The following is a 22,404-nucleotide window of genomic DNA, read 5'->3' on the forward strand; positions in this document are numbered from 1 at the left end:
TAGATTACGGTTGCATATGTTACGGTGCTGCAAGCCAAACGGCTTTAACAAAACTTAACAGCGTACAATCTGCAGCTTTGAGATTAGCACTGGGTGCCTTCAGAACTAGTCCTATTAGTAACTTACAAGTTTCAGCGAGAGAACCACCTCTATATATAAGACGCCAACAACTATCACTAAACTATATAGGGAAAATATTAGCATAGAAACAAAATCCAGTATTCTCATAAATTTGCAGTCCCAGTATCAGTCTATGAAACAAACTAAAAATAGCACGCCCTTATAGAATGCATAAAATCTTTTTACTTTGATATTGATCAGCTAAATCAATCTCTACAAGTGTAAATTTTCCTCCATAGACAATCCAACCACTTAACATTGACCTAACCCTCACAAAAAACTCCAAATCAACTACAAATCCGATCATCATCAAACACTTGTACTCCGAAATTATATCTCAATATCCTAATTATCTCCAAATCTTTAGTGATGCCTCTAAAACTCGCGAGAGACATGCTGCTGCATATTACTGTAAATACACTATATCCATACCATACACCATATTTTTGAAGCCATAATTTTCTTCAAAATGCATAGCGAGTATAGTGTGTCATCATCACAGATTCATCAAATTCCCTATTAGGTGTAAAACAAATTTAACTTACAAATCCAATGTTTCAGGCAATGAATTAAATAATATAATTCAAGCATCTCTAAAAGAGGTAGCATTTATCTGGGTACCATTGCATGTAGGAATAGCTGGAAATGAGAAAGTGGACAACCTAGCAAACAAGTCGAATAAACTCTCAAAATACAACAAAATTAAGAAATTACCCATACACTGATCTTAAAAACCTAATTAAAGCTCACTGTATAAATATATGACAAGACTACTGGAAAGATGCAGGGACCAAACTAAGCGAAATGTCTCCTATTGTGAAAACCATCTTGAATAATCCATTAAATAGAAGATACCAGGTAAAAATTAACTGACTAAGAATTGGACACACAGCACTAACCCATAAATTCTTAATTAAAAAAGAATCGTCGCCAACCTGCAGAAACTGTTATCTACCATTGACGGTGAACTGATTGATTGCCAGTAGTATGAAGAAAAAAGAAGAAAATATATAATGTCAGATGACATGAAAACCATCTTAACTGTAAACACCGAATATGTATTAAATTATGTAATAGATTTATGTGTATATACATCTATTTAATGTAAGTAATCGAACTCTTGTGTGAAATGTTGATGTGGATTGTATGTTTCTAAATAAAAAAATAAATAAATTACCAAATTCTACCAAATGGTCATTTTATGTGCAAGAAACTAAAGGAATAAAACTATGTCAAGGCTGTGATTAAAAAAGTATGATAATCAACAGAATGATCATAAGATCAAATTGATAGAATCTAGTAAAAATATATTGAACAGGTCTGATCAACTGAAAGGTGGCTCATCTCCAGATCAGAAGTACAAATGCCTAATATGAATTTACCAGCAATTTAAAATCATTGCAATTATAAGACATCATTAGTGACGTTACATCACTAACATACATTTGATATATGTATGTTAGTGATGTAACGAATATCAGTTTTTGAACATTCGCGAATGCAAATATATGCCACTGACATTCGCAAATATGAATGCGAATATTCAGTTTTTTTTTTAATTAGGTAATTTTAATTGTCTCCGGCACTGCCGGCAATCTCATTTGCGTAAGGTGTGTAGTTAGATAAGTTCAGATAAATTTAGTAATTCATCAATTTTCAGAACAATTATACAAATCATTACTGTATTACATTACAGTGTAGTGTACATTATAATATGTATCTTGTTCCGAAAATTTCTGAATTAATAAATTTATCTGAACTTATCTAACTGAAGTCGAACTGTTTATGTTTGTTTGTTTAAACTCTTTACATAAAAACACATAGACTATTTTTAATTTGTAGTTTAATAATTCTTAGACTTTTTCAAGATGATGTTTTCGAGAATAATTTGTTTTTGTTTGTTACACTGCATCATTTATTTTTTGTTTTCTAATTTTATAGTTTTCTAAGCTTGTAAAATAAAGTGAGTTTTCTTAATAAAAAAACTAAAAAGTGAGTGGATTTTTATTTTATTAACCAAATCTTCAAATTATTTTTTTTTCTTATACATATTTATATTCGCAAAACATTTGCACAAATTTCGCGAATGCGAATATGCAAAAATATGCGAATATTCGCGAATGTGAATATTCTTTACATCACTAATGTATGTCACTAGTAGAGAGAAGAATAAGAGAAATGAGGAAATTGTGAAAAAAATAAGAATTTTATTGCAATTTGTTTGTAATGAGATAAATTATTGTAAGAATCATAATAATTACTCTTGGAGAAAATATTCTATTTTATCTGTTTATTTAATTTTTACGTGATGGTATTCTACAAAATTATCTTAGACAACCTATTGCTATAATCTAGTAAAAATTTAATGATCAGCTTCAAATCATTCCAATTTATACTAGATAAAATATACAAATATTTTCTCCTGCTTACCCATGAAAAACAACTTACAACTTAATAAAAATGGCACCACTGACATAAATGTGGTACTTGTACAAACATTATTCCTTTCACAAATATTTTTATATCAATCAAGTTAATAGTATTAACACATGATCCTTTTGTTTTATCATACTAACATAAAATATAATCTTTTACAAGAAAATATATCTTATACAATATGTAACATTTCCATAAATTTTGGTAATATATTTGTAAACAATCACTGCTAGGAAGTCGTCATCTTTGAATACTGGTATAATTTCCAATGAAGTTCAGTGCTATACTAAATTCAGTGAGCTATCAGTGGTTCTGTACTAAAAAAAAAACAAAAGTAAGTATAGTCAATGAGACAGTATTCCATTTTACAGTATCTGGACCTCCAGTAATCCAATAAATGCCAGAAAGCAAAAGCCTCAAGGAGCAATGACACCTTTTGAGGAAAATTATTATCATACCACCATGTTTTAACTTCCAACCTGATTAATGGACTTTTTAAAATAGTCTTTTGACATCCAAATTTTTATGTACAATTAACAGTGATAGGCACATCACATTGGAGAGTTTACTGGGGTTGACTGAAGTTATAAAAAGAAATTAATTTACAATAGAGAAAACAACATATACATTGACAAAATAGACATGAGCAATAATAAATTCAATGCAAAAAATATATATGTAGAAAAAGGACAAAAACCTTACTTTTTATGTATGAAATTGTTTCGTTTCTGCTTGGTTTATGAAAACTTCATCATCATCAATGGAGTTGCAACTCTTTATGAGTCCTTATCACATTTACTATTGCCTTCGATGTTTGTCAACCCTGTACCACTTTGTTCTGTATCCTGTATCCCATTGTTTCACTTTCATTTTCTACAAATCCTATCTAACTGCATCTTTCTATCTTTTTATAGGCTGTCCTATAGACCATCTCACCCTCATCTGGACTTTCCTAAAAAACATTGTTTATAAGGTGACTGTTGTAACTGCATATCAAATGTCCCGCCCATCTTGGTCTATTGGCCTTTCCAAAGAAAGACTCTGTTGTGTCTGTACCTCCATTTGTTTGTCAAACTACCTCTGCAAGATATTTTTGTTGCCCCACCAGTAATTTATTTACTTCTTTTTTTGTTAACATCTATGTTTTGCTTCCTTACATGACTGCCTAGTCATTATGGTTTTGTATATCTGAATTTTTGAACCTTGTGAGAGAAGTTTTGACTTCATTAGATTTTGCATTGCAAAGAAAGATCTGTTTTCCTGGATGATGAAAATTCCTACAGAAAAATTCCTTGTTCTCCATAATGGACTGTGAAATCGTAGGTTGAAAATTTTTCATTTATATTCCTTTGATTGGATTTTAATCCCTTTCCAATATAGCCTCATAGGAATATTCCCTGAAAGAACACAAAAATCTTGTTAGAAAGTAAATTTTTAGCCACATTTAATTATCTTTTGGTAATTAAATGTGGAAAATATTAGGCTAACCTAACCCACCTACAATATACTAAGTGTACTCATTTTAGTTTGTATTAAGTAAAATCAAAAGATTGAGTCATCAATAGTATCAATTTATGTAATGGAAATCTACCAACTATTATTTAAAAAACAACAAATACCTTTTTTAACAGTTATCTCTGCAATTTAGCCTCCATGTTTTACTTCCATACAAAACTGCTACTTCTATTATAGTTATGGATATTTGAATTCTTGCTACTCATGAGAGAAGTTTTGACCTCATTAGATATTGCATTGCAAAAGATCTGTTTCCCTGGATAATGAAAACTGCCTGGAAAAAAACTCCTTGTACTCCATAATGGATTGTGAAATGGTAGGTTGAAAATTTTTTATAAATTCATTTATGCTCTTTTGATTTGATTTCAATCTCTTTGCACTGCTGCAGCAACAAGACATTGGTTTCAAATATAGCTTCATAGGAATATACCCTGAAAGAACACATACAATCTTATTAGAAAGTTAATTCATAACTGTTGGTAATTAAAATTTGGCAAATGTTAGACTAACCTAACCGAGCGGTAATAGTAAGTGTACTCAGTTACGTTTGTATTATGTAAAATCAAAAGAATGAGTGCCCTAAACTGAGTATTGCCCGAGTCATCTATAGTGTCCATATTCCTTGTCAATAATAATATCAATTTACAGTTTATGTAATGGAAATCTGCCAACAACCATTGTATGAAAAACAACAAATACCTTTCCTGACAGGAATTAAAATCAAAATCAAATCCATTATGCTGCGTTAATATTCATTTTATAATACACTCTTCTTAAATATGGTAAAAATCTCAAACTAGTTCAGAACGAAATTACAAATTTTAAGGTCCAAGCAAGTTCCAAAACCATTTTGAATAGTTCGACAGTTTGACAAGCTGTCAATGTATAGTGATCACTGCGCTTTTTACGCAAGTTGGTAGAAATTTGAACTAACAACCAATAACAACTATTAAAAATTACCTACACCCATGGAGAACTGTCCTCGGTTTTATTCGGAAACGGCCCGAATTAAACTTCACGCTTTTAGTTGGTATAACCGAAAAGACGATGGTGTCTACTCAGTCTATGTGCGGGTTACTTGAGAATGGAATTTATATAATTGAGAAATGAGAATAGATGTTTCGGATCGGAAAACAAGAAAATTTCACCTACTTAAATTAATTACAGACATAAAAACAATATAAATAACTCATTATTTGATTTTAAACAGAAATTTAACCAATAGAACTTCTGAAAAATTAAATAACTGAAAAACTAAGCTTTAATTACTAAAAGATGTTAGAAGCAGAGATTTTATTAAGAAGCATAAAATATATTTGAGAAAATTGGAGCATACACTTTAGAAACAGTAAATCGAATGCAACATAAGAAAAACAAGTAAAAACTTCAGTGGGCATAAACTTCTAGACGACTGAAAATTAAATAAAAAATCAACTTTAAATAACTGAAAGAACTCCTAATTTGTTCAAATTTTCAAATAACGGGACATACATTTCAAATATAGGCCCATAGGACTAGTTTCTAAAACGATTCACAACTCAACCCACTGGTGAGGGTATAATGTGAATCTATTTACAGTTATTCATATTTTGTTGAAATTATGAATGAATGAAATTTGACAGAAAACCACAGATTAAGATAAGACGAGCTTATTAGAGCTGGGATGAGTGTACAAAGAAAAATCAAACGATATTTGAGTCGTCTGGATTTAGATTGATGAATATAATTAGTATTAATTTGCGTGTAGAGCAGAACAGAAAAATAAAAAACATACCTTTCATAATAAATTTACCAAAGTTTTACCAGAACATAATTTTTACATGGTATCCAGAAGCAAAACAATATAACATATCGGTATAGTATAAATTTTAACTACTCATAAAATATCAAATTAAATTAAAAATCTTGAACAACTTGACAAGCTGTCAATAGTACGCAATTGTCGCGCTTTTTAGACAAATCGGTAAAAAGTGGAACTAAAATTTTATTAAAAATTACCTCCGCCTAAGGAGTTTTATCCTCGGATTTATTCCGGAATTACCCGAATTAAACTTTCAAGTGCGCCATGCCATGCAATGGTAGAACCAAAAATGTTGGTAAGACTACAACTAGAATGTGAACATGTCTACTCAACCTATTAACTGCGAATATGGATTTCTGAAAAAGCAATTTGTTGCACTGGAAAACCAAAGCATTACATACAAAATAAAAAATTCATTATTTGAATTTAAGCAAAGTATTTTAATTAATGTAACAATATGTTTTTAAAGAGGTTCTGAAACTGTTTTCTTGCGCTATGTCTAGTTAAATTACAAGGGATTAAGGATTAACCCACAATTATTGATTGTAATGAAAATTACATTTTTGAAAACGATTTCCGGAGTGGAAATCGAAACGTCAAAAGTTAGTTAAAAATGCTATTTTCATGCAATCAATTGTGGCTTAATCTCCTATAAACGTAATATAAACTTAGACATGCCACAAAAAAAAAACAGTTAAGAAACATTTCTATGTTAAGTATTATTTTTATATGAGATTAAGTCACAGTTGGCTGTAATAAAATTACTTTTTATATTTGTTTAACTCGTTTAAAAAAAAAAGAATTTAAAAACATTAAATTAGGTACAGGTACACCTGTTCTTTTATATTAGTTGAAGCTTTTTTGACTAAGTTTGACAGGCGACTCACCCGGCCTCGATCTTGCAGGCAGATGTATGTATAGATGATATGTCTCTGACTTCTGTTAATCCATTCTAATGTTGGTATATTCTTGTTTCTGACTAATTTTAATATTGGCAACCAGAGCCAGCTATATTCTGCTGATGTGTTTGTTACACATGTTTCTTTGTTAAGTAAGATATGAGTTGCTTCTTTGATCTTTTTTTATGTCTGTTTATTTCATGACTATTGATGCATCTTTTCATGCTCTTTTATCCTGACACTTACTTGGTCTTGCGGTTTCTCGCACGTGGAAAAGTCAAAAAACAAATATAAAATGTAATTTTTATTACAATCAATTGTGGCTTAACCCCATTTAAACATAATAATAAACATTTTTTTTTGTTTTAATGGCATAGGCAAGTGCCATACAGCCAGTCACAATATGAAAATTTTCATTTCATTTCATTTTCATTTTCAATAAACATGACTACTGAAAAATTAAGTTAGTAAAATTCAAAACTTTAATTGATAAAATATTAAAAAAAAAACACAGAGCTGAGACAAGAAAAACAAAATAAGTGAAATACCAATCCTCGAAAATAAAACAGAATCTACAAAACACGCAATAAAATTGGATATTGATCTAAAATAATTTAAAAAACTTTTGAAGAAACTATTAGCCGTAATTTTTAATAATTCTTTAACTGTATGTACAGTATAAATTTGTTGAGGTTGTCGAAAATAAAATGGAATAAACATATATGTACTTTAAATGTCTGCAGGCAAAAAACAGTACTAATTTAAAAAATACAAATCCTAAATAATACTGAAAAAAGTGTTTAATTAAATTAGATATACCTGACTCACTGAGACTAAAACCATATTGTGGATGTGGATACCAAAAAGAAATGAGAAAATATACATACTAGGCAGACTATTAGATTATATCGAACAAATAATTTTGACACAGAATCAGCGGCAACACTTACAACAATGGTAACCAAAATAACAAGAGAAGAAGTTGTTAAAGTTGTTGATAATATCACTGAAAACGTATGAGCAATAATTGGAAGACAGGAACTATTTGGTTAACACGTTTTATAAAATAGAATAATATTAGTTAAACAATTGTTAGATGAATGGGAAAGCAGTATCTTAGTACCTGTGGAAAAGAAGAGATATTCGAAAATACAAAAATACTAGGCCATGAAACTAATGAAACTCGACTCTGGAAGATCTAGACAATATAAACATAATAAACTGGAAAGATGATTTTATTTTGTAAGTTTTATTTCTTATTTTGAATTTAATTTTATTTATATATTTGTTTTAAAAATCTTCTAGAAATATCTGGATAATCAATCAACGAAATATTCAGTTGACAGTAATTTTTAAACTCCAAAGGTATTTTTAAACAAAAAATCTGAAACCTGGATATTGCTATATTCAGTTACCTGTCAAAATTAAATGAAAAATATTCTATAGTATGAATTGAGAATGAAATGTTAAGGGTATTTTAAAGACCGACTTTTCGGCTTATTACCCCTCGATACGCCGTCACATCGTATTATCTAATGTTCGGCATTCAGTATAAAAGTGTGTTGCGAACACAATCAGTTCTTCATAACAAACCGCAAAGTCCCGATTGGTGAAAGATCTGGACCGCTGGTTATCGATTTCAAGAGTGACATATTGTCTTCTGACATCCATTCTTTCCCTTTTTAGGCGTGCAGCAAAAAGTGGTCGCATGTTAAAAAATATATTTAACATTATTCATTCACAGCGTTTCTATTTGTTATCTCAAATATTTTGTACAATGCTGTGCGTCATCATGACGAATTTATTTATCAGAAATAATAATTGTATAATCAATACAAAATATTAATTAATACAAAAAGAAATAATCTAATGCATATAATAATGATCTTTAAATAATCATCTTTGCTTTTAAAAGTACTTTTGATTCCGTTAATTCACAAACATGATCTAAAAAAATGCAAACCCCAAGAATTAAAAAAAAAAGATGAGTCTATTAGATATGGTTTTAGAATATTCTAAAGTAAAAATAAGGTTTCAAGGTAATACAATAGAAGAATTACAAACAAACAAAAATAAACTTTTGGAAAACAAATCTACTGACACTTATTCTGTTATTGATGACAAGACATGAAGATTGATGGAAGGCAACCGTATATACGTATTTTTAGGAAAGGATTACTACAGGAGCATATATATATATATATATATATATATATATATATATATATATATATATATATATATATATATATATATATATATCCCTGTTTGAGACCTTTTGTTGCAATGATTGATTTTGTTATTTCATTGCCCAACTTTATTTTCACCTCTGTTTTTTTATATAGTCTTTGTGCTATATTCACTCATTTCCCTCAAACGTGCATTTTTCTCATTGCTTCCGTCAGTTGTTTTATGGTCCCGCTATTATGTGCTTTCTCCAAGTCGAAAAAGGTCATATGTGTTTCAATATTTTGCTCTGTTCTTTTCTATCACCTGTCTCATGATGAATATATTATCTAGAGACGATCTGGCTTTTCGGAATTCGGCTTGTTCTTCGCCATAATGGTCCATGTGTTGTTTTATTTTTTCTTTTATTACTGTGGACACTGTTCTTGCCATTGAAGGCAATAAACTGATCCCTCTATAGTTATGTGGCGACCTTTTGTCACCTTTTTTTGAAAATGGAGGACATGTATGATAGATTCCACTCCTCTGGAATCTCCTCTCCTGCTTTGATTTTATTGCCTTTTTGATTTTAATGCCGCCATGTTTGTTTTTTCCGTCATTGTACTAGTTACCCTCTTCCATTTCTAACGAGACCTAGATGTTTTACGAGCCATGTAAGACATGCAGTGCGCTGATGCAAAATGATGCGACGATTCAGGTTGTTTTTGCGGCGTTCATTAATGACTTTTGGCCAACAAATGGTTCTATACTATTCAGCATTGACTTTTCTACCATTCTCTAACACTAACGAAATCGTGAAAGCATGCCCCTTTTTCCAAAAAAAAACTCGTGACCCTTTGTTTGCCCATGCTGTGAGCGCGGACTACACTTGTTAGGTTTTGCTCGTCTTGAAACTGCCTCTTGATTTTCAGCAGTCAACTTATAAGGAATTCAACTACTGCTTTCTCACTCCTAAATGGTCATGCAAATTTTTTCTATTTGACTCATGCCTATGCTCAATGATGCACGAATCTCATGGGATCAATGTTTTCCGGAGCAACAGCTGTGACCAGACGACCTTTACGGAATTCGTCATTGAGGCTAATATGACAATAAGGATAAAATATATACTAAATGAGAAGATAAATGAAATAGGAGAGTATGAACCTGGCTTCAAAAAGAATAGAGAAGTGGTTCCCCCAAACTTAACAGTATTTTGTCCATTCCCATGTTGTTTTTCTGGTTCATAAATTTTTTAATTTGTAAGTAACTAAGAGTAACGATTTTCTACAGAAACATATTTAAGTGGAAGTCTACTCAATATTTTAAAACGAAGTGAATACAAAGCATATTATTTTTCTAAAATATTACTCCCAAGGGATGGGGCCGTTTTTGACTACACCACTGTCACTGTACAAAACACTTAGCGCTCCCTAATTAGCTCGGCAATTTCGCTTCATAATCTTTCCTATAGCTCGTAAATTAACATTTTTTACAGCATACTTTTTTGCGCAAATAAATGATCACTTTACTTCTTCTCAAGGATATTTAAGTTAATATTTTTCAATTAGTAGCAATGATAATATAAATATGGGATGTTATCAGCTTGTTTATGATTACAAAAACGTCATATGTTGTGACTTGGTTTAAAACAACAAAATATTTTTGAAAATTGAGATTTAAAATATTTTGATCATATATTTCTTTGAAATTAGTTCCATGTAATACATATTTATTGTTGGGAGAATTTACAAAACACATTTAAAAAGTACCATATTAACACAAATAACCCAAACAAAATGGATATCCTAGAGACAAACTATAAATACTAAAAATATATATTGGAACGAATATTAAACCTACAGTTTGATTTATTTACGCTTTATTTTATGGCATAATAATCATTCTCAAAGGTTCTTGCCAGGTTGGTCTTGAAGGTTGGTCTTTCACTTTTATGCCTCCAATCCAAGATACGTTCCAGACATGGATCATTTTCTTAGACATCTTGTAGCGATTCAGATTGCCATTTTTTCATTTATGAAATTATGCCATCATAATTTTCAGCTGTGGCTACAATTCGCTCTACGTGCGGTATCTGAATGTGCTCGATGTCATAATTGTATCCTTGTCATCGTTCTAGCCATCTTACCAGTTGACTTTCTGGATTACGACATTAAAAGCTACTTCAGGGCTGAATGAATATTTCGAAGAAGATACTTTCGACCATATAGCTATTTGAAAAAATATTCACCACATCAAGAAGTTCTCATCTGGTAACCCTGTAGGTTCTTTCTGGTTTTAACACGACTGCTGAAGTAAGCGATGGCGCTTTCTTGTCCATTTTGAATCTAACAAAAAACAGCTCATAAGACAGCTAGCATTCGTATCAGTGCACCAGTAGCTTAATATCAGTGCACTGACAAGATCTTCGAAAACATTATAATACTCATCATTACCAAACCAGCATAAACGAGGAGGGAGTCTTCAGCAAAGTTAGCACTCTACCGATGGACTATCAATACTTTGCTCATAGAGACAGGGTTATGCCTAGGAACAGGACGGATTCAATGATGACGACCAATGCGGGAAAAAGGAAAACAAAAAATATTCTTTGAATCGGTAAGTGGAATGTAAAATCATTAACTAAAAGAGAACAAGAAATAACGAGAAGAATATTGATACCTGTTCACTTCAACAGACAAATAAAAACGAAAAAGGCCAAATTATGATAGATAACTACTTAATGTTCTGCAGTGGTATTGTGAAAGAAGTCATAGCCTAAGAAAGAGTCGTCTTTGTTGCAGTTTCGCAACTTCCTGCAAATGTTAATTAAATATTAAAGATACATTATTTCAACATCGTACCGACAACCCCTATCTAACTGTGGCTAGTACGAATAAATTAGCAGAGCTTAGCACTTTCAAGTATTAATCAACATTGCTGCTTTCACCTACAGTTCCAGCGCCCCACGCAGATTTTCGGTATACAGTCATCTGGAGATGAACCATTTTGCAATCCCCACTTCACTTTACATTCCAGATCTGCTGCGACACAGTGTTGTGTCCTACCTACAGGGCAGCTCCCCCGCCATCGCAATCTCCAATCCCACGTGGAGATTCAAGGTTTATTGTTATAAACTTATTTTGTTGCTGCTATATATCAAGTACCGTTCAATTGTTAGATTAATACGATACATATGTTGCGAATTCGTATAGTTGGGCTGAACTATTTACCCTTGTGTCGCGATTAAACAGATTTACCGATAAGAATATTTTTACTTACTTTTGCTTAGATATTTTTTACTGTATCTTTATTGATTTCATTATTATTGATTTGTTTATATTAGTAGTCTATTGATACATTTTTAATGGACGAATAATTTAATTGTATTAAGACCACTATTCCACTATAAATTAACTATTAATTGAATGTATAGTTTATTTCTAATTTTACCTTTGGAATACTTTGCACCATACACAAAAAAGGAGGTACCTTGGAATGATCCAACCAAAAAGAAATTATGCTTTTAAATGTTTGTTATAGACTACAATGCAGCCTACAACTGTAAATAGAAGAGAAATGTTCACAACATTGAAAGTGCTGGTAGTGCAAAATTAGTTAGTAAATTTAACAAAGCTAACTCTTGAAAAAGTTGAATGTAGAGTACGAATTCAGGGGGAACTGTCTGAACCTTTTAAAACAAATAACGGACTGAGTTGTGGAGACCTTCTCTCCTGTACATTGTTCAATCTGGCTCTGCAAAAAGACTTATGTCACAAATCACAACCACTGCACGGGTTCAATATATAATAAATCAGTGCAAATCTTTGTCTATGCTGATAACATCGATATTGTTGGGAGAACCGAAAACGCTGTACGAGAGCCGCATGTAGCACTACAAAAAAATAATAAACACCAACAAAACAAAGTACATGAAACTAAGCACGCAACCACAAATCCTACAGCCACTTGTTATAGAAAATAACGTCATCGAAGCAGTTAACCAATTTGTTTACCTGGGAGCGGCACCTTCATTTGCTTAGATTGGCGGATGGCCAATGTAATGTGCCGTCTGTGTAATGAGGAGGAAACTTCTTCCCATGCCCTCTGGAAGTGCCCGGCACTGGCCTATCAGAGGTGGCAGCTCCTGGGTTCGGCCTTTATGCAACCGAGCCAAATCAGGGAGATACCCTTAAAGAGATTTGTGGCTTTCTCTGAGGCCACAAGGTTACTAAAGGATTAAATGCTCCGAACGGCAGGGAGAGCTCATATTTGGAGCCCCTGATGATTCTAGCAGATATGGGAGCCCAGAGTAGCTTGGGCCCCAGAAACGCCGAAGACTAGGTATTATGGGCCTAGTCCGTATGATAGGTGTGATACAATGGATCCGTCTTAAGTTGTCTAAGTGTCTGAAGGGTTCACAAATGGGCCCTGCCCCGATCTAGCATAATTGTAACCATACCTAAGAGTGTTCCTTGGACTCAATGTCCTTTTTAAAACTACAATTATATCGAAAAATACAAAGGTAAAATTCTACAAAACAATAATATGCCTAACAGATGGTCCAGAAACCTGGACTCTAACAAAAGTAATGAAAACATTTTCGAAATGATTTCGGAGTTTTCGAAAAAAAAGTACTAAAGCGAATCTATGGAGTGCTGAAAATGCTTCTTGATAGATCCATTGGTCAGAGAAGAAGAGGAAAACCCAGAACAAGGTTCCTTGATAACATCAATGAAGACATGAGAAATACGGGAATATGTGCTTGACGGAGGACGGCGATGGAGGGACAACTGGAGAGAAATCCTTGATGAGGCTAGGAACCACACAGGTTGTAAAGCGAGAATAATGATGTTGATGAAAGATTTATAGAGGTCAAAGAACGGAAATGGAAGATCTGATAGACGTGAACAATATTACCAAAGATGAGTGAACGAAGTACCGGTTCTATTGTATAATATACCATAGAAGCAGGGTTTTAAGCCATAAAATTGTGTGTTGTACATGTCTATATTTACTTTCCTTGTCTAGAAAACGATAGGTTAACTTTATTAATCAGAACTATGTAAGTAAGTAAAATCCCTTTGTGCCTCTGTTTAGAGAACAGAGTCAGTGCAACGCTTCAACCGGTACTTCGTTGTCAATATTGTCAATAATGTCAATATTTATTGCAGCTGCTAACAAGATTTTTTCGAAACGAATAAGTACTGTCAGAAGACGAAGAAGAAGATACACTTTAGTAAAAACTGCCTTAGTTAAATATCTTAGGTAAAGTACTCTACTTATAGTGGACTTAGAAATTGATCTAAAAATATCAAAGTTCTTTTTAATTATCAGTTATTTGGTGAGCCCGTCATAGTTTTAATATTAAGCATCCATCGAAAGTTACTTAGGGCCTACTACTACCCTACTTCCTTTTGTCGTTCCCTTTGGAATTAATTACGGAATTTTATGGCTACAAGAAAGAGGAACAAGCCATTCACTTTTGAGGGGCGCAGGTGTTGTCAGTGAAATGAAAACATAATCCGAAAATGGTTCCTTTTAATAAGTAATATCATCAGTATATGACACATTTTCCGAGCAAATAAGTGCACCTAGTGAAATACGAAATTCTTGTAATATGAAGAATGCTGTAAGATTCGTTAATTAATCAGTCACGATACTAGCGCGCTAAGTTTACGAGTTTACAGGCCTTTGAGTCTCAAGAGTAGATAATTTCAGCACATAGGGATTCGAGAAATTTTCTGCCTCACAAATTAGTCCGGTCATTCACTACATTTGCTGGAAAATAATGAACAAGTTGGTTCATTTAAATCTTTGCTTTATGCTTATGTGGTGTTAGTTTGTCGAAATGAAATTTCTTCGTATTGTAGCGAGATTAAATAAAACGAGCGGTTCGAATTTATATAAATATATTTATTTATAAGTTTACAGCACGATTATCTCTTATCAACTAAACTAACTCATAACATCGTTACATATACACTGTGTGTCAGCCAAATGGAATAAATTAGCTAATAAATAAATGAGGGAGTATTCGAAAAAACGGTCGAATACGTCGATTAGTATTTATAGTTGCGCATTTTTTTCCATAAAAACTTTTTATACTGGGTGTATCAGATAACGGTGGCCAATAACAACTTGCTTATTTTAAATAGAACACTATATATTAATTAATTTTTAGATTCCTCAGATCATTTTAGACATTTTTTAAATACAGTGTCCTATACCTATCTTTGACTGTTTCGGAAATATTAAGTAAAATTCAAAAATTCACATTTAGAAAAGAAAATTATTTAATTGTCCAAATCTTGGTAATGATAAAGTAAGCAAAAACTATATAAGCATTCCTTTTTATTGATATGTTAAAAAAAATAAAAAATTGTTTACTTTGGTTTAAAACGCCAATGTTTTATTGTTCCATGACAGAAGTAGTTGTCAGTGCTATAGTCGTTTAAATTTCATTAATCTCAAGCCAGAAAAATGGTTCATTTAACAGAAATGCACAAAATTACAATTATACAGATGATTGGCTATTGACAGCTCGTTTATTTCACGAAGCATTTCCTGATTTGCCGCACATATCTCAAGGGACAATTAGTAAAGTAGAGAAGCAATTCCATGAGCTGGGCCATGTTAGGAAGGTAAAAAGGAAGCTGCCAATACAATAAGTGAAGATACCAAATTGGTTGTTATGCTTGAGTTTAACGAACAGCCACATACATCTGTTCAAAAAACAACCTCAGTACTTGATATTAACTATTCATCGGTTATTAGAATATTAAAAGAAAACAAAATGCATCCCTATAAAATTATACACACTCAGAAGCTCATGAAAGATGATTTTGACAGGAGAACGTATTTTTTGGAACAGATGATGGCAATGTTAGACAGCAATGTGATCCAATTAGAACATGTTTTGTTTTCTGGTGAGTGCACCTTTACTCTTCACGGTCATGATAATCGGCAAAATTGCCGCTATTGGTTAAGGAAAAATCCTTACTGGATGAGAGAATTCAATACTCAATACCCTGAGAAAGTTAACGTGTGGGCAGGAATTAATGAAGATCAGATCATAGGTCTCTTTTTCATAGATGGCAATTTGAACGGCGAAAATTATTTATCATTGCTCCAAAATAATGTAGTTGGCCAACTTGTATCCTGATCCAGGAAACCCACGAGTTATAGCGAACATGATATGGTTTCAACAAGATGGAGCACCATCCCACTACCAAATCCATGTCCGGCAGTACTTCAACCAAATATTTCCAAATCGGTAGATAGGAAGGCGAGGATCGATGGAATTGCCACAACGAGCCCCCGGTTTAACGCCACTAGACTTTTTCTTATGGGGATATGTGAAAAGTATTGTATACAAAACTAAACTCACTGACTTAGCTAACTTACGAAGACGAATAACGCTTGCGATTAGATCGATCACATCTGAGATATTGAGTGTTGTAGAAGAAATCTCTATTCACAGTTAGGGTGTTGCCAAGACGTTTGTGGGGAGCATTTTGAACATCTCATACATTGACAATATTGTTTAGATTTGTATCATTTAGAAGTTTTTGAATATGTTGTAGCGATTTTCGGCAAATAGATAATTTTCTTTTCTAAATGTGAATTTTTGCATTTTACTTAATATTTCCGAAAAGGTCAAAGATAGGTATAGGATATTGTATTCAAAAAATGTCTAAAATGATCCGAGGAATCTAAAAATTAATTAATATACGGGGTGTTTTATTTAAAATAAGCGTTGGTATTGGCCACCGTTATCTGATACACCCCGTATAAAAAGTTTTTATGGGAAAAAAAGCGCAACTATAAATACTAATCGATGTGTTCGACCGTTTTTCCGAATACTTTCTCATTTATTTATTAGCTAATTTATTCCATTTGGCTGACACACAGTGTATATACAAAAAGTATTATTCTAGAATAATCTAAAGTAGTCCCACCTCTAATTCGCCTACGTGACGGGTTGTTCTCTCTCGCACTCGATATCGCCGGAAACTTCTAGTCGCTTTCGAGATGTAACCGTTACACGGGCCACGCTAAATGCATGTTCGTAACAATGCTCCCCTCTTAGATCTGAGCGTCCCGATCAGCAACTCTATATGTAGGCCCAGGATGGCGGAATCTACAGGACTCTTCAGCTCTGCATGTATCCTTTAGAAAGAAACAACAGTCTACTGACTTTGAAGGATACGATCTCATCGGGTTAATGCAACACACAGTAATTCGTACGCCGGATTCTCGGAAGATCACTTCAAGCATGCTTCTGACAATCTTCCAGTCAAGATTATCTAGTGCATGGCCTATCTTGGGTAAAGCCAAATTCTTGATGTCGTAATTGCACACAATTTTCTTCAAATTAGTTAGAACACGCCATATATCCTCGTAGCTTGCCCTGTCTGTATACGAGTTCCTGGTCACCATATACAGCAAAGATCGAGAACCATCTTCTAATCTCAGTACTCTTCCAACTTTAGGCTGCTGGTTTTTTAACTCGTCCAAACGACCGAATTTCTTATAAAATACGGATGAGATTTCTTTAGTCCTCTCAAGATCTTGGGCAACACAGTGGGCTAGGGAGACGTTATGCGGAACACTAAAAAGATCCTGCTGAATTTCTGTGGTCACGCCGAATCTAGCACTCTTTCTATCTGCGTAATTTGACATACATTCATTAAAGCTTGGTCGCCGGCCATCTTTGATCTCATATTGAACGGTTCGGGCTTCTTCTGTTTCATTTGAGCCAGCATAAGGTGCAAGACGATTTATGTGAACTACTTTTAGTTTACCTTCACATTATCTTTGCAATTTAGGAGACAAGCCTCGACGACGTTGTGGATTATAAAGCCAAACAAGGACAAATACTGGCAGTAATACAGTCTGGTGGAACAACGGGGCTTAAAGAGGCTAAGGTCGGAAGTTCGAAGCACATTTAACAAAGCCAAAATTAACCAAGACTGGGATATCTATAGGCATAGACTAACGCTATACAATAAAGAAATTCGGAAAGCCAAAAGGAGTTCATGAAAAAGAGTTTTGCGAGAAGATAACAGATATCCTGGCCTGCTGTCAAATTCTGAACGATGCAGATAGGCGAACCAGCATAGACCAAAGGCCGACTAGACCAAGTTCTATAGATTAGAAAATAGCCACAGCAACCACAAGACCAAGCAGAATTAGATGGGCTATAAATAAATTTCATCTATAGAAGTCTCCAAGGACAGATGGGATATATCCGATACTTTTGCATATTGATACCACAGATATGCAGCTCTTCAAAGCCAGTTTATGACAAATATGACAAAAGATTAAAGTAATATACTTGCTTAAGGTAGGTAAAGTATCAGACCTAACATCAAGTCATATAGACTAATAAGTCTATTGTCTTTTCTAATAAAAACGTTAGAAAGGCTTATGGATAGGTACATAAGAGACAAAGTACTAAAAGATAGTCCTCTAAGCAATCGTCAATATGCATACCAAGCTGGTAAATCTACGGACTCTGCGTTGGATGATCTAAATAGGCTTATCTCAAAGTCAATAGGACAAAGAAATAGCAATGGACGCTTTTTTAGATATTGAAGGGGCATTTAATAATGTGACTACCAACTGTTTGATAAAGGCGAGGCATACCTGCAATAATATACAGAGGGATAGGGGCACTCCTAGAGAATAAGATAATAGTATCCACTCTGGATAAAGCAACCATCAAAGCAAGAGCTCGTAGAGGCGGTCCACAATGAGAAGTTCTGTCACCTCTACTTTGAGCAACCTTCTCAAAAATCTCAAAAATCTGTCCACAAAAGACTTTTAATGTCTAGGATACGCTGGCGATACTGCAATCATTGTCAGGAGCAAATTTGCTCAGGGGTGTACCCATACAAGCGGAAGCTACCTGGTACACCGATGGCTCAAAAACATCGGAGAGTGTATAGTAGCGACAAAGCAAGGAATATATTTCCTGGTAAGTTTATTTAAGGATGTGACAATTTCCACTGCGTGAAAGAAATAGAACGGCAGAAAAGAATTTCTATTCAGAGTCTATTTTAAGCTAGCATGTGATTGTGTGGGTGCCTTAAATAAACTAGGAGACCGTAGCAAGGTTACGGTAGCCTGGGTACCGTGGAACGAGGGTTATAACGGAAATGAAAAAGCAGACGAAATGGCCAAACAAGGCTCATCAGCTCCATTCTTTGGAACTTCTGCACAGTTGCAAAGGCAGTAACAAGAACGGCTAAGAGGAAGTGGGTAGCTCACTAGTTCACAAATGTCTGAAATGGTGGGGGAATTCACCAGGACAAAGACAGAGGAAACAGTTCATTATGGAACATTAGCCAAAATTTACGGCAGACCTAATAAGCAAAGATAGGAAAACAGTCGGTGCCATAATAGGTCTAGTAAACTACTGTACTGCACTGTAAGCTGAATAGACAGTTGAAGCTGAAGGGATTGGCAGATGTTGACCTATGCAGATTCTGTAAGCTGGAAGAAGAAACAGCAGAGCACATTTTGTGTCAGTGTGACAGCCTAGCAAATGTGTGGTTCTTTGCATTAGGCGAAGGAAAGCCACTGGCAAAGAGCTACATGGAAAGTTCAGTCTCAAAGGTATTAGACCTTTTAAAAAGGGTCAAGCTAGAGAATGTAATCTAGGAATAGAGGACCTCAATAGTTCTAAAAAGGTCGCAGTGGAATAGACCAAAAGCCACCTCATTGAATCTATAATCTACCTTAGTTCCCAAGCCATGATTTTGCTTTCTTTTATTTACCTTCTTTATTTTAAATTTGGCAATAGCGCTTTGTAGCAATATCTGAATACAGTTGTTATATATATATATATATATATATATATATATATATATATATATATATATATATATATATATATATATATACCAGTCATTTAGAACACTATTACTTTTTGTGCACTTGAGTGTTAGGTTTTTGAATGCTTTTTAATTTTAATTATGATCTTTATTTTCAATTCACTTATTTGTTGTTTGACTTCTTTAACAATTTAGAATTTTTGTATTTACTGATTATATAAAACAGCAATATTTGTCGTTTTTTACCAAGTTACGTACAAAAGATAATATTTTGATTAAATACTGAGTATATATCAATTGGTTACGTTACTGTAGGATACATACTTATTTTATCCGTATATCTGCGTGAATGTTGGACATGAGTTTATACGTATTCTACTAAAAGCCAAGATAGCCAGTCACACAAAGGGAGAAAATCATGGCTCGGACTGTACGAAAAGCGAGGATAGTGGGTAGTCAGAACGTCAGAAGTCAGTACGTATGGGTTACTATAATCTGTGGTGCTATAGGCCATAATTTGAAATTCAAACTCTCACGATCTTGATTTTCAGCAGTTGAATTCAAAAACCACAGGGAGAAGAGTAACCTGTGAGTTTCAGTAGCGTCACTAGAGCAATGTATCTTTGATAAATGTTTTTTTAATGATAAAAAATATAATAAATATATCTTTTTACTAGCAATTATTTCAAAATTAAGTATATGAAAAAATACAAAAGTAATTGATACCAACTCACCAGTTTGGATTCAAAGAGAAGCACTCAACTATCGATCCATAGAATAAAATTGACCTACTAGAATAAGAGATAGAAGAAAAAAAAATTCTTTACCATTTTCCTGGATGTTGCACAAGAGTTTGACAGTATATGACACGAAGGACGTGTGCACAAATTGAAATTAATATTACCAAAACAACTATCGCAGTTATTAGAATCATGTATTACAGAAAAATTATATAAAATAAAAAAATAACATGCTATTCAAACCTCAAAGAAATCAAAGCAGGAGTGTCACAAGGAAGCGTACTTAGCCCGGTATTGTATCTTATATATACACATGACATTCTTGTTTGAGAAAATAACACAACTTCTACCTTTGCTGATGACACTGTCATCTCAGAAGTAGGAGAAGACCGCAATGATGCAGCTAGAAAGGTACAAGCATCCATTGACCAAATAAATAATTAGACAATGAAATGAAATGAAAATAAATCTGTACACGTAAATTTCACAAACAAAAAAGAGCAATATATACCAATTATAATTAATAAAGCCCATATCGCATATTCTGACACTGCAAAGTATTTAGGCATTACACTGGAGATGGAAAGCCCATAAAACGGGAAGAATTCGAAATCAAATAGAGAAAAATGTACTGGCTGCCTCATAGAAAGTCCAAGTTGTCAACATATAATAAATTACATTTATATAAACATTATTAAACTACACTACTCAACAATTGAAGTGGATAATTTTAAAATTCCTAAAATTAACAAATAAAACTATTTTTAAAATAATTGCCTGTACTATACTCTATAGGCTATCTTTATTGCCAATATTTTTTGCATGTGTTTTTTTTCTCCCTATTCTTATCGGCCCTTATCTCGTACAAAGAGAGACATATTGTTCCAAACATGAATATATCATTCGTATAAAAGTGCTTGTATTGGCTTTACCAGTTGTCAATAAGTCAAGAAATCTATTTATCACAAAAACATTATGCCGCAAAGACGTTTAGAACTAGTGCAGCTCGAGCAATTAGTTCGTTGGATCCAACAAGGCATAACTCAACAAGAGGTTACTAGAAGGCTAAATCTGTCGCAAAGTGTGATAAGTCGTGCATGGAATCGGTATGTAGCAACTGGATCTGCAACGTACAGGCATAGAGAAGGAAGAGAACGATCTACAACTCGTCGGCAAGACCGTTTTGTAGTTGTGACGGCAAGAAGAAACCCAACATTCACGGCTTCCAGAATTAACAGTATCTTCAGGCATGCTACTGGACGAGCGATTTCCTGTCAAACTGTCAGAAGACGGTTACATGCATCCAGTTTAAGGGCTAGACGGCGCGCTACCCATCCACGACTAACTAGGGAGCAGCGTGCATGCAGTTATCGCTGGGCGATGGAACACTATCAGTGAAATTTCGAAAATTGGAGGAATTGTCTCTTTCCTGACGAGTCCATATTTCATTTGTATACGAATGATGGCCGAATATTGGTGTGGAGGGAAAGAGAACAGCGTTACAATGAAAATCTGAGAGTCCCAACCACTCTTTTTGGAGGTGGATCCGTTTGCGTGTGGGGAGGCATATGTTTTGACGGTCGCACGGACTTAGTCGTTTTAACTAATGAGACAATGACTGCTACACGATATCGAGACAGAGTCATAGTACCAATAGTTGTTCCATTTTTTGGTGCAATAGGAGAACAATTTGTTCTGATTGATGATAATGCTCGCCCTCACCGTGCGAGAATTGTCAACGAGTGTATAGAAGCTCATGGCATTACAAGAATGGAGTGGCCACCGTGTTCACGTGATATGAATTGCATTGAACATGTTTGAGCCGAAATGTCTAGGCAACAAAACAGGCTCCTTCAACCGCCCCAAACCTTAGATCAGTTGGCCAA

General features: G+C 33.7%; 1 long non-coding RNA gene across 1 annotated transcript in view; it reads right to left on the reverse strand.

Moving 5' to 3' along the window:
* Positions 1–1,568: 1,568 nt before the first annotated feature.
* LOC140451943 (uncharacterized) overlaps positions 1,569–22,404 on the reverse strand; it is a 261,924-nt gene continuing 241,088 nt past the window's right edge. The window contains exons 3-5 of the long non-coding RNA XR_011952106.1: positions 4,176–4,502; positions 3,259–3,953; positions 1,569–2,873 (exon numbers count right to left, since the gene is read on the reverse strand). This is a non-coding gene — a long non-coding RNA (uncharacterized lncRNA). The remainder of the gene's footprint in view (positions 2,874–3,258; positions 3,954–4,175; positions 4,503–22,404) is intronic.

This window comes from Diabrotica undecimpunctata, chromosome 10 (assembly GCF_040954645.1).
Source record: "Diabrotica undecimpunctata isolate CICGRU chromosome 10, icDiaUnde3, whole genome shotgun sequence".
In the NCBI taxonomy this organism is placed as follows: domain Eukaryota; kingdom Metazoa; phylum Arthropoda; class Insecta; order Coleoptera; family Chrysomelidae; genus Diabrotica; species Diabrotica undecimpunctata.